We start from the raw sequence: 12576 nt of genomic DNA, 5'->3' as shown, positions 1-12576 counted from the left end.
CTCGGCTCCAAGCTGCTTCTTACTGCAAATGCCAGACCATAATGACGACAGGTTGGCGACAGCGTGTAAAGAACATAGCCACCACAATACTCTTGCCTCGTTTCACAAATTTTAGTTTCCTGCACGGCACAAACATCAATTTTGTACTTGGCCAAATCACGACAGAGCGCTTCACGTTTGACTTTCGACGATAGACCACGTACATTGAACGTCGCTAAACTAAATTGGCTTCCTTCCTGTCTGAAGAAGCCCCCATCCACTAGGTTCGATAGAGACATATCCCAAGAGAGGGAGAGAAGGAGTCACCCTCCTCAGCCAAGATATTTGACTGCTTAGGTATGGCAAAAATCTATGCGAGTCAATACTAAGGGAGTGATAATCATGCGTATGGCACTTGTTGTTGTTGTTGTTGTGTGAGTGCGTGTGTGTGTGTGTGTGTTTGTTTTCTTTCCTTTTCTTTTCAGCTGTCTTGTCCTGATCATGCCTCATGCGTGTTTCACAGCATAGTACGTTTCCGCTCATTTTCTTCTTCAACACACGTTAGCTGTATTACTTTGTTCTTGCCCGTACAAGAGGCTTTTGTAGGTTTGGAATCAAGGGTTTTCGTAGGGTACCGGGTAAGTACTTTTTCATGTACAGTACAATATAGTACAGTACTGCATGCGGCAAGTAGGACTCGCCCATCCCCCCCCCCCCCCCCCCCCCCAAAGCGTCGAGGAGGTAGGGGCGCTCTGAACTGTTGGCGGGATTTTACGGTAATTGTAGTTTTGTCAACAAAACCGCATGCACACTATCCTTCATTTGTACGTAGTACGAACGTATTGGACACACGTGCTGTGAGTTTTCGTAACCCCCAAAACTGGCAAAAGTGTGCAACTCTGCATATGGGGTCTCTTTGTGCGTATCACTCATTTGGTCTATCGTACAGACTTTCAACTGAGCCTGAACTCGACCCGGGTTGAAATTTCTCATGTAACCAAATTTGCAAAGCCTAACAGTATAGCATTAGTGCATGAACCCGGTACATGTAGTCCCGCACAGTTCTTCTTTCACAGTCATCATTACCATTGCCAAGAGAAGGAGCACTTTGGCCCGGCTTTTCCGAAAAGCACTACTAGCACTGGTATTTCTCTGTACGACCAATCGGCATTTCGCAACAGAAGGAGGGCTGTCGAGAGAGGGAACCCAAGTTCCTACGTGGCATAATATCTTTGGATCTCACAGGCTGTTTGCAACGAAGACATCATGAACGCTTCAAACTTGTGTGTAAGTACTCAGTCAATATTTCTATAGCTGTTAGTTCTCTTTGTTGTCACTTGTAGACATCTACTGTGTTATCAAGAACATAATAATATTATGATAAGGGGTCGTCCGTATTATTCGAAAAATTAAAAAATCCATCCTTAGGCTGTACTCACACTACTTGAAAAAAACGCATACAAATGACTTACGTGTGAATGTTGCCACGGTGACGGTTGCGAAAATGAAAAAAAAGCCCTTGAAAGCCGCTTGAAAGGTTTCAGTGGAAACGGAACCCTCTTCTACCAGGTTTTTGCTTTCAAGCCGTTTTGGAAAGCTGTGTGAGTACAGGAGGCCGGAGTACTATTGTACGTCGAAAGGCTCTAGAATATTTTTCATGCTTTGTTTCCTCGTGGTCGTACTGCTCTTGTACATATACTTGTAGTTTCCTTTTTTGCCTGTCATTTCTGAATTCTTTGGTGTTTCCGAGTGTTTTCCGTCTTCTTTCTTCCAGTAGCTTCCCGTTGTTTTGATTGCCGTTTCTGTCGCATTTCTTTTGTACCATTGCTTTTGTCCCGACATTATGCCTCGCGTAGTGTTTTCTGACGACTTGGAGAAGAAGTTCATCGAGCTGTGGAGAGAAACCTCTTCATCCGTCGACGTCGACAATGTGCTACTTCTTCGCTAGGCATGGCGAATGAACTCCACGATCCAAGCAAGATATAACTGTTTCTATTTTTCTCATGAACTGAAAATTTCAAATAAGTTGATCGAGCGCAAAAAAATTGAAGGAACGCAGCCTCGGGATTTGCAAAACTACCACATGACAATCATGTATCTCCATGGCAATGTGCTGCCAAAAATGTTTCAAATCGTCACTGGAGTGCAGTGTGGTTGGAAAGGCTTTTTCAAGTACTTTTGTCTAGTTTTGAACGCGACATTCGCGTCAACCTTTCAAGTAGTGTGAGTACAACCTTATGCAGAAAGGCCAAGGGGGTGGGTGGTCAAGAGCGCTGGCGGAATTTAATTTTTCGATTTTTCGTACTTTTTTTCTTTTTTTTTTTTTTCGTCAGTGACTTTCATACACTTGTTGCACTGACATGTAGTGCACTGTAGACGTAGTGTAGGATCGCAAACACCAGTATGATATACCGGTACATGACTCTTTTGTAGTTGTAGGACGTGCATGGCCGTCGGTAGACCTACTCACTTTACTTAGCTACTAGTACTTGACATTCATGTACATGTAGGTGCAATCAGTGAACATGGGGTCAGGACTCAGGAGTTCTTTTTTTCGAGCCGGGCATCGGTAAAAATCGAAAAATTAATGGGAAAAAATTGGGAGGTGGGTGGGTGTATCAGAAAGAATTGTGCACGAGGACGGATTTTTTAATTTTTCGATAATTACGGACCACCCCTAAGTGCAAATCGGCATGCCCTTTAATACAGTTGTGGCAAGTGAAATCCAACACTTGGCATAAGGGACTGCACCATGCAGTCTTCAGCCCCTGCAGCCCAGCATACGGACAGTACGAGGTCATTTGCTATTTTTGGACACTCTAAATAGCACCCCATTATGTTGGTTTGTAAGATAACTTAAATGTCTTTCTTGCTTTCTACTGGCACACTTATGCTTTACCACCACCCAACACACCTGAAGGCATAGAGTTGAAGCATGCGGTCACAACTTGACCTGATTCATGCATTGCCCTGCTCTAGTAATGGTTCATGAATCCGCCCAGCCCACATTCCTTCTCCGTTTCTCTCCGTTTTTCTTTCCTTTCAGTTGCATCTTCCTCTCTGCTCTGTTTTATTTTCTCTTTTCGTTCGTCCCTCTTGATATTTGTACTTTGTACTGTGAGGCAACGAACTGAAATAATAAAACCAAACCCAACCAAACCATTGAAGGTGTCTTTTTCTACTCCTTTTTCAATGCGAGCAATTATTGGACAAGTAAATTAAATAGCATCTAGCAGCAGTCTGCAATGGTGTGAACAAGTAAAACTTGCCCAGGACATGAAAATGGGGTAAGGGTATGCCTATGAGACCGGCTGATATGAGTTCTAATGACAGGCCATAGCAAGCTTTTCAAGGCTTTTCAATGTGACACACAATTTAAAGGGTCACTAAAGGTTTTTCACGGACGTAATATTCAAGAACAGAGGAGAGCACTCCAGTGTGGCCCGTCTCCTTCTCATATTTCGCAAAGAGTGGAGGGCTAGCGTCGTAACTAGCCGCTGCGTCCTTCTTCGTTAGGAAGTGCTCACTGGTGCCAGGTGAGTGGAACGCTCGCACTGCTAAAAGAGATTTCTCCTGACCAGAACCCCTCCACAAACGCACCGGTTGAGAAGGCGAGGAGACTCTTCCAGGCGGATTCAAGCTGGAAGATGTAGTCCCTGGAGTTGATGGAAGGGATACAACATCCCCCATGTCGACATTCTCTCCGTTATGCGACGTAGAGTCAACGGAATCCTCAATCATTTATTATTTATTCGAAATTTTCAAAATTACGCATTACATTACCTAAGAATAATAAAGAAAACGCCCAGAAAGAAACGGCCTTCACCGCTAAAAATTGGCACGAAGAAACTTGAGGACCACAAGAAGACACTCTTGTCAAAGGTTTGTCCACCAATGAAAGGACAACAACTCAGGAGGATTCTACTTCCATATTTAACTGATTTTCCAAAAATTACGACATGTCCAAAAATTGCGAACCACCTCGTACATGTGTTACATACAACTTTATCTGTCTGATGAAAAAACTCGTACTCATCACAGTCAAGGTTCAAAAAAAGCTGGCAAAAATGAATAGGGATTGGATACCAATACTCCGTATGTGTACCATGTTTGTGAACTGTGTGTATCTACACTGTGACCTTTCGATCTGTTTGGGATGCATACGGCTCTATAGTTCAAATTAGGTGCAGTACATTACATCATTGGTGTCCATTAGGGGTGAAATGAGTATCTATTTTGACCAACCCATCACTCGTTCATAATATTCGATCGAGTATCCGATTATTTCGAGTATTTTATCAAAATTCAAAAGCGCTAGATTTGCAAGTTCTCAACCAATTTGGAAGAAATTATCTGTGAACATAGAACAAAAGTCGCCAACGTCTTGTACATAGTGTAAAGTAACGATTTTCATCAGTACTTTCATATCTCAGAACGTTACTTGCCGTGGTGATCGCATCGTCGAAGTCTTAAAATACTGACTCAAAGCCATGCATAACGCATGCATACCAGTGGACCAGCGGTACAACAAAAGTAAAAAAAAATACAATGCCAATCCTTCAAAAAAATAAAAAATAAACAAACAAAAAACGATCGAGTGCAAAATTTCGAATACTCGCTCGTTTGAAATTTTCGATCGAATACTCGAATATTCGAAATAATCGTTTCACCCCTAGTGTCCATTTGTGGTGCTGTCCCCTATGACACGTGTCGGATTTCACTTGCCACAACTGTAGATCCGCAAACAGCGAAGGTTTCACACATCACGTGGTCTAAATCTCATATTGTACTTTCACCGCCCCTGCCGGTCATAACAAGCAGCGGATTAAATGTTCCAGCAGGGGTCTCATCGATTGGCAAATCTGGATTGAGTGCGGGCACACGGTGTAGTCCGAGCAACGCTGGCCCAATCGAACCAAACAAGGGTGTAGTTCGCAACATGTACGCATATTGAACAAAGATGATGTAAATGTTGTCAAAAAAGCACCAAAGTTGTTTGAATTCTTTATTCTCACGATGGCACCATCGCCAAGAAGAGATACATTTATGAGAAGGTGAGATTGTGGGTTAAACAGTTGGAAAGTTATTTACATCACTTTAAACCTTACAAGTATGGGAGAGGGTGAGCGCTGCAGGAGCAGATTGAGTTAATCAGCAGTGAGCAGATTTCTTGTTTGAAAGCAGGTCGGGAGGAGACGTCATGAATGCTAGCAGGGAGGGCATTGTAGTATTCTAGGGACTTGTACAGTGGGGAGTCTTTACAGCGATCGGTTCTGGAGGGTGGGAGGTGCCAAGTGCGTGCGTGTCGAAGGCTGCACTGGGCCGTAACCTGAGCGGGGGTGTTGAGCATGCGTATGTGTTGTGGGGCATATTGATATTTTATGGAGTGAGCAAGCTGTTGTTGTTTTTGTTGTTTATTTAATATACATCGCATGTCAAACGGGCAGTTCTGCCCAATACCGTAAAGTACAGTTGATCAGCCCCCACGCCATGCCGTTTCTCAGCTGGTTTTTCGACAGGGGGGTGAGAATTAGATCAAGGCTATCAAGTGCAGTACGATGTACAACAACTTGGAGGATCAGACTCGATATGCTAAATTGTGCACATTCTCATCCTGGATTGGCACATATTGAGTACAGCAGTGCAAGCGTCGGTTCAACATCGTATTTCGTTGTCTACGCCGAAATCGCTTCACAGGTAGAAAATCGACAGGGGGTGGGAATTAGAGAGGGGGCGGATCAACGATATTTTATGGTATTATGAAAGCAATGACAACCAGTAAAAAGAGTCAGAGATGAAGAGAAAGTAAAATTAAAATTATAATACGACAATGGAAATAAGAGTGAGGGGAGGCAGGGTTAGGAGGAGCAGGAAAACGGTTTGTATTATAAACATGGGAAATTGTGGACACAAGGTATGCTATCGATTTCCATGTTTAAAAAGTTTCTTGGCTCTCCATCTGAGAAAAAGAGATCTCAAATTTACAAGTCGGGTCATCGTAGCATGATTTTATCGAGCCTCATCAGCAGGTTATGAAAGCCATTACATTTAACAGAATAAAAATATGCGTAGCATGCGTTTGAATCCACCGTCAGATACAAGCGACTTCATATTGTCGGGCAGGCCATTCCAGAGTCCGTAGCTGGCTAGACACCTCGGTTGAAACACCTCCTCCAGCAACGAATCCACATACATAGAATGGTACTCACTCACCCGTCAGATCATTAGCTTCGGCAGATGTATCGTGCAATACGGCGAGAAGGCACTCTCCTCAATAGGCAGCTGAAGTCACAGTATTACATCAGAGAGTTCGAAAATCGTCACCATGACCCACGAGGCTAATGGGCCAGTATCAATAGCTAGTCTGGTAGAACAGCAGTGAGGGCTGCATCAGCAGCCACACTCGCTGATCTGACGACTACTAGTGCCTTTGCCGAGATCGTCCATGAACCTGCCAGACCAGTCAAGGTGCCCCTGTCTCTTGCAGACCCCAATGGCGCTACCCTTTTGGAGTTTTATACTGTCAGCGTCGATGCCATCTCGAAGTTGCTTGAATCTCTTGCATCCAGCGAAGCCACCGGCTCCTATGATATTCTGTCCGGCATCCTGAAATAATGCAGAGATTAAGTCTAGTATCCCCTAACTTTTATCGTCCCCCAGTCCCTTCGGTCTGGCATCTTTCCTGCTGCCTACACGATTGCCCATGTCTGCCCTGTTTACAGATCCGGTGATAAGACCTCAGCCACCATCTACAGACCAATCTCACTGTTACATATCGCTGCCAAGATCCTAGAGAAGATTGTCACTTCGTATTTCACCCAGAATCCAGACCTATCTGCCATAGCAGCTGAACAATTTGCGTACCTCTCACATCATAGCTGTGAGGATGCCCTGACACTTTGCATAGACAGAACTTGACTAGAAGTCTTTGCGGATATGGGCAAGGCGTTCGACCATGTGCACCCCACAGGTCTACTGGATGAGCTAGCCGCAACTGGCGTAGGCAACACTGTCCTCAAGTGATTCTCAGACTATCTCACGAATCGCTGTCAGCAGGTTACTGTCAGTGGTGACAAGGGTGACACCAAACCCTGTACAAGAGGGGTCCCCTAGGAGTCTGTTGTCGGGCCTTTGCCTTTCTGCATGTACCTTCGCCGAACACCCGAACTTATTCGCGAGAGTATGGTGCAGCTGCACGCTGATGATATTGCGTTCTACGTATCCGGCTCTGATGTGGCTACAATCATGCTACGCTTGAAGGATAGTATGCGGTGGCTAGAGCATCACCTCGATGAAAATGGCCTTCGGTTCAACTCCTTTAAGACACAGGTCATGTTGATGCGGCGTCCTGCCCTGCTTGCACGAGCCCATCCTTGTAAAGTGTACCTGCCCTCTAAAGATATTGTCATTTCCCCTGTCTCTACTGTGAACTACTTCTGTATACTAATCGATAATTTTTTTTTCTAGGATATGCAAGTAATGCGTATGTGCACTGTTTGAAAACTATCCCATATACCCAGGCTGGTAACGGTCAGCCACATTGCGATGAAAAATGCATTTGGTTTAGATAGAATGACCCCAACTGCATTAGTTCTACAACTGTGTCATCTGCATTCGTTTGAGTAAAGAGTTAATTTGAAACTATACGGTTTTGTCTATCACTACTTGTCATCAATTGCTAGCACCTCCTTCAATCACTATTTACCCTGCGTTCAGCTGGCCCGCACACAAATGCTCATACTCGTGGCCAGGATACAGCTGCCTTAGTATTACCTACTGTAGAAATTGAGTATGGACTGCACTCGGTTTCATTTCTGGCGGCAGGTCGGTGGAATGCTATTCCTCCAAATTGTCGTTGGGCACAATCTGCTGATACATTTGCTCACCTCACAAAGATTCACCTAGGGTTCCCTGTAACAATGGCGGGGCCATGCCTGTTGGGACTCCCTAGTCTAATAAACACTACTAATACTTCTACTACTACTAGCCCAGCCACCTTCAGTTCTGTGCCCTGCTAGAAGCGCATCATGGCTTCCTTTAAATGCTTTTCTGCTGAATGGATTTCTGTAGTATAGCGGACTAAAGAATAGGAAACGTGTCACTCAATATTGTATTATGCTTTTTTTTTTAGAATGAGGTCTGTCTCGTTATCCAGGAAACGACATATGAGCAACGTTGCCGCCAGCGGCATTATCAGAGTTTAAAGCCAGCTCAATCGTAATTTTACTACTCTTGATATTAACATGAGAGAGCTTGGAAGCTCAGGGTCCTACGCTAAGATTTTTTTTGCCTAGCTCGTGCATGTTATTAGAACTGATGGAAATGTTTTTTCCATTAATTGGCTATAGTGTTTTACTTCGACCATGACGGCTACAATGCCCAAACATACCATAACGAACTGATCGGCTACATCATTGTACTGCAAATGTTTCCATTTCTTCGAATAACATGCATGATGAGCTAGGCAAATGAGAATAGCGAAGGGCCCTGAGCGAAAGAAAATAACTTTCTCTTTGCATTCGAAGGTAATACGACACCGTCTACCACCTTGATGACCAAGGCGAAAAAGCATAGTGATGCTATAAATTTTTCATCTCTCCTAATTTACTCAAGACATAACCTAGGATTCGAACCCGCACTATCACACCGTATGCATCCCCCGATACACTTCGCACACATACTCATTCTTCCAAGCTTTTGCATGTTATGATCTTGCATTTGAAAGCCCTATTTGAATATTGTGGCCAGCTGTCTCTGATGGTACGGTACGAGACAGGTACGGGATAGCGCCAGGCATGCCGACGTACGCGACGGCACAAAACAAACAAACACATGGCATTAAAGCTGTGTGGACCCTGGCTAGCGCAATACGTTACTGAAGTTACACCTTTTGCATAGCTACGGGAATAGCAAAGTCTGGTAATTCGAACCTCAAAACGGGCATATGTTCTTGGGGTTGGATAATTGGAATGCCCTGGCATACTGGGGTTTGATTTATCCAGATTCTACCTACTAGTATATTTTTGCACCTCAGCGTTGACTTTCTCATCTCCTCCGCAAACTTAGAATGTTTAGCGTCCTTGTGTTTGTATACAAATATTATGTTTAGGTAATTGATAACACTGCTAGGTTGTATTTTTGAGTTTCTACCAGAAGCCGTAACGTTTTCTGTTCTGTTCTGGTTGTGCGTCTGGTCATTTCCTTTGGATATTCGCAGGTCTTATCGGTGGCTGTGATTTGTATGGTGCTAGCTTGGAGTGAACCTTCCAAAGCCTGTGTTTCGTGTACATGTAGCAACGGAGTTGTCATGTCTTGCCAAAACATTGCCCAAATGTGAGTTCTACATGGTCTGGCGTTTGAAAGCTTTAACGTATTCAAAGCAGCAATTAGAAATATTCAGCACTTATGCCCATACTAGTCTTCACATTGAACACTATTCAATGATGGAGTTAATCTTTTGATCCTTTTGAATGAATGGAACAAGTTTTGATGCAGATAATACATTAGGGTCTTTTCAATAACGTTGTTGCATGCCTTTTGCTACACAAACGTCAAGGTGATACAAAGGCACAAAGTCGCATAGATCAACTGATTTGCCGAGTTGGAGAACCAGCTTTAGAGTTACACAAACAGGCGGTGGCGCCTCCTTTTATACATGTGAGCGACATACACGGCATGGCAAGGTTATTGATAATAGTTATGGGAAGTGATGGGGAGGGGAGGAGAAAATATCACAAGTGAAAGAAGTCACAAGGGTAAGAGAAGGAGAGAGCTTGGAAGCTCAGGGCCCTACGCTATGCTTTTTTGACTTGATGACCTAGACAAAAAAAAGCATAGGGATGTTATAAATTCTTTAAAAAAATCCTTTTTTTTTTAAGACATAACCTGGGATTCGAACCCGCACAATCGCGCACCCTGCATGCATCCCCCGATACACTTCGCATACAAACTAATTCTTCCAAGTTGTTTCACATTCTGATCCTGCATTTGAAAGCCCTATTTGAATATGCATTGTGGCCAGCCGTCTTTGATGGCACGGTACGGTAGGGGATAGGTACGGGACAGGTACGATCGAGGGTAATACGACACCGTCTCCCGTACCGTACCATCAAACACAGCTGGCCACATACAGCTGCCCGCAATATTCAAATAGGGCTTTCAAACGCAAGATAATAACGTGAAGCAACTTGGAAGAATGGGTATGAATGCGAAGTGTATGGGGGAATGCATGTAGGGCGATAGTGTGGGTTCCAATCCCAGGATATGCCTGAAAAAAATAGGAGAATTGAAAAATTTATAACATCCTATGGTTTTTTGCCGTCAGATACGGATAGCACCAGGCGTGACACAAACAAACAAACACAAAAACAAATACCAAATTAAAGCTGTGTGGACCCTGGCTAGCGCCAGACGTTACTGAAGTAACGTCTTCTGCATACTAGTAGCTACGGGAATAAATATATTAAAGTCGGATGTTGAACCAACAATAACTGTAGAAATGAAAAGGACATTTGGATTCGAGTTAAGAGTAACTCTCCATCACTCTAACTAGATACTACATACTAGTATTGAAACGATCTCAACGGGTACCCGTCAGCTCGCTCGCCAGAAACTCGGCTCGTTTGTGCGGCCAGCTCGTTTGCACTAACGAACACCGTACTCCGTACACATGGCAGTACATGTCGACCGGGGAGTCATAAAATACGTTACGATTCCCTGGTCGATAGAGAGTCCAGTCCCGCTCAAAGTGAAAATCACTCGCAGTTATAGTGTCTGGATGCCTGCACCACACTTGAGTTGCTTGTGTTGTCATTGCAGCTTTGGTGGACTCTACTGATGTCTTGTTCCGCATCTGAGTGAAAGTTACGCTCAGTCGTTTGGAAGTTTTCTCCCGCGATGCAGCGAAGACCAGGGCTACTTGCAATCTTTGCAAAACGGTCTATTCTTACTTGGTCCGACTTATTAAAATGTGCGTTTCGCTTCGAACGTCCACCAAACAAATTCAAATAATCTCAGGACGGAATAAACTATCCAGCTACCTTACACTATCCTTCAGTGGTCGATTTGTGATGTTGAAGAAGAAATGGCTCCAACTCCAAGGAGGCAGCGCCTCAGGATACTAGTCGACTCGAGCATTTTGCGTCAAAATGTTGTCGTAAGAGGACTCATGTTGCTTCTCGCCCAACACAGAAAAGGGCTGGTGCTAAAATCAACACCCCATTGCGATGGGGAATTGTCACGGAGTACCAGAAACTCCTTGGCGATCGTCCTCGAGTGCCTCCTGGCGGATTGAAATCGCTGCAGTCGCTGTTTTCTTGGCATAATGTCAGCAAATGCGTCATCCAGAAACTCGTGCAGAAAGCACCAGCATCGCTCCGTCCAGTCTGCTGATCTCTCTCGCAGTCGTTCACGTTGTGACGGCCGACGAATCAAGATCACAGAAGAGATCGTTGAGAAGTTGATCGGAATAAATAACCGCCCTTGAGGTCGACTTTCAGGCGACAACCTGGCTGGAAAACTGAAGCGCAGAAAGGGTGAATTATCCTGCGGATACGGTGCGTGAAAGGTGCGGAGTCCTCGGAGCCGCGATCGCGATGCGTCACAAGATCGCCAGTCTCTGGGGCCAGTACTGGAGTGGATTCGTGAAACAGGCAGGGAGCAGTGAGCACGCATGGTCTGACTGCATGCATGACAGTCATTTCGACGCCGATCAGACTCAGTACGCGCGCGTGCACACACGGTGAAGAGAAGTGATTTGTTATGGGTGGTGGTTTACTTCTTCGCATCTTTTTGAAGGTGTCGTTGGAGCGTCACGCGAAAACACCTATAGCCACCATTCTGGCAGTCGTACTGCACGAGGAGGAGGCGAAGTCGATCGTCTAAATCCGACGTGCCTATGGAGTGAAACAATCAAGGAAGCGTAGTGTAGCTTGAAGGAGATGAAAAAAACTGCCGACGTTTTGCAGGTTGACGCACTTGCAGATGCGCCCTGAGACACCAGCAGCGATGAAAACTAGAAGGTCAGGCCAAGAAACGATAAAGTAGTTAACTATCTACCGTCACTTGGTTGATTTTTTAGCACAGGTGTTCCTTTGTACATATGCTTGAGTTTTGAAGCGAAGCGCACATTTCAATAAGTCGGACCAAGTACAAAGGCTACTTAACCACGGCGCCGAAAAGACATCTCGACACCAAACAGCAGTCCAAAGTGAAGCAGCAGCAACCCCAATTATGCCAGTGGTGATAATTTGCGGTGATAATTTGAACCAGCTGAAAAATCGAACTTTGAAAAAAGTACATTCAAAAATTCATATTTGCCACATCAATGAAACTCGTTAGCTCGCTCGATAGCTTGCTCGTTAGTGGAACTGATAGTTTTTTTCTTTTATAGATATGCTCGCTTCACCACTACTATGTACAGTCAGAAAGTGCAAGAACTAGGCACAAAACTGACAGAGTACTGAGACATCTTGAATCGTGGTTCGACCTTATTGTCCATTGGTCTTGCTAGTATCGTCATCGCAATGCATGAACATCTGCCAACGTCCTTCTCAGCGCAGACTTTTAGCTCATGCTTATCTTGCTTGCGCTCACCTT

The 12576-nt window shown here is 44.5% G+C and overlaps 1 long non-coding RNA gene across 1 annotated transcript in view; it reads left to right on the top strand.

Moving 5' to 3' along the window:
* Positions 1-1017: 1017 nt before the first annotated feature.
* Positions 1018-12576, top strand: part of LOC135820632 (uncharacterized) — a 29766-nt gene continuing 18207 nt past the window's right edge. The window contains exons 1-2 of the long non-coding RNA XR_010554149.1: positions 1018-1266; positions 9197-9312. This is a non-coding gene — a long non-coding RNA (uncharacterized LOC135820632). The remainder of the gene's footprint in view (positions 1267-9196; positions 9313-12576) is intronic.

Source organism: Sycon ciliatum, chromosome 7 (genome assembly GCF_964019385.1).
Source record: "Sycon ciliatum chromosome 7, ocSycCili1.1, whole genome shotgun sequence".
In the NCBI taxonomy this organism is placed as follows: Eukaryota; Metazoa; Porifera; class Calcarea; order Leucosolenida; family Sycettidae; genus Sycon; species Sycon ciliatum.
The sequence above is the reverse complement of the archived record's forward strand: the minus strand, read 5'-3'. Positions and strand labels throughout refer to the sequence as shown.